Source organism: Sinocyclocheilus anshuiensis, unplaced genomic scaffold (genome assembly GCF_001515605.1).
Source record: "Sinocyclocheilus anshuiensis isolate Anshui unplaced genomic scaffold, SAMN03320099.WGS_v1.1 scaffold671, whole genome shotgun sequence".
Classification (NCBI taxonomy): Eukaryota; Metazoa; Chordata; class Actinopteri; order Cypriniformes; family Cyprinidae; genus Sinocyclocheilus; species Sinocyclocheilus anshuiensis.
This window is the reverse complement of record NW_015551031.1, coordinates 66,428-67,872: the sequence shown is the minus strand read 5'-3', so window position 1 is coordinate 67,872 and position 1,445 is coordinate 66,428. Positions and strand designations below refer to the sequence as shown.

Below are 1,445 nucleotides of genomic sequence, written 5' to 3'. Positions count from 1 at the left end.
TGTTGTACGTTTAAATACTGAAAATACGTAAGTATTTGTACGTTTAGAGGCTGAAAATACGTTAGTATTGTACGTTTTAGTGCCTGTAAAAACGTAAGTAAATGTACGTTTTATAGAACCACATCTTACGTAAAATACATACAAATTATCATGAGATCACGTTGGACTATGACAAAAATCATAATTGTCGATTCCTTTGAAATTGTAACTGTGATTATTAATTACGATTATCACAATTTACATTGAATGATGTTTATACCATTGTTTTTTGAATGATTACGTAATTGTGGCATCCATAATTGTAATCGCGATTAGAAATTCGATTAATTGTGCAGCCCTATTCGGCAGGTACCTCAATAATGAGGTAAGACCTAATGAGGCATTTTGAGGGAGAGAGTGGCAAGGGGAAGGTCCAAAGTGAAGCAGGTACTTCACTTCAATTATTCATAGCATGAGAATTATCATCAAGAGTGAGGCGTTTTGAATAAATAATAGATTGTGTTGGCAGCTTTATGTTAAAACATGCAGCCTTGCTCCTGATGGACAGGAGTCGCTGGGGAACGGCATGTGACAGGGATAGAGGCACGTCACTTGCTTTGAGGAGGAGGAGAGCTCCTTGCATTCAAGAACATTCACTTTAATGATCCAAGCAGGGCAAAATGGCTTTCCACAACAAATATAGCCTATAAATTTTATTGTCTCAGTATCATTTAATTCACAACAGGATGCCTTCGGAGATAGAGGAGAAACTTTCAAAACCAGATTGATTCCGAAAAAGCAATTTGCTACTGAAAGTTCTTTATGGCGTACGGTTAATCCCAAACTAAGCTGAAGCAGTTTGTCTAAAGAGACAAAATCTTCTCACTGTTTTAAACGTTCTAAATGATCCTTTCTGTATGGATGCAAAGGAATCATGTTCTAAGCTAGCAACCAAAAACCACCTCCTTACACATCTCTAACCATTTACCATCAGGAGATACAGTAGATGTTTTGTTCGATCAATCTGTATCGCACTTCGTTAGGTCAAAAGGGCACTGACAAAAATAAAAGCAGACCAGTTTGATATAAAACCTCAGCCAACTCTCGAATGCATTAGTGCTGTCTCAGCTTGGCTCCATGCCGTTAAAACCACCGCAATAACCTTTACAGAGAGTCTATTCTTTAAAGGGGTCATATGATGCGATTTCAATTTTTCCTTTCTCTTTGGAGTGTTACAAGCTCTTGGCACATAAAGAAGATTCACCGTGGACGAAGCGGAGTCCAGTCCGGGGTCGTCACATGTGGTTGCCGCTAGCCCGTCGGCCGCTCCTTCGTCGAATGCGCCGGCCGCGCCATTCTCAAGCCCGCCCGCCTTCGCTCACTCAAGCCGGCCTCCGCTCACTCTAGGCCTCCAGCCTCCGCTCACTCTAGCCCGCCGTGTGTGACGCTGTGTTTCATTGTGAAAG

The 1,445-nt window shown here is 41.5% G+C and overlaps 1 protein-coding gene across 1 annotated transcript in view; it reads right to left on the bottom strand.

Moving 5' to 3' along the window:
* Positions 1–1,445, bottom strand: part of LOC107661185 (guanine nucleotide exchange factor VAV2-like) — a 150,393-nt gene that overhangs the window by 132,317 nt on the left and 16,631 nt on the right. The gene's annotated exons all lie outside the window — the stretch shown is intronic.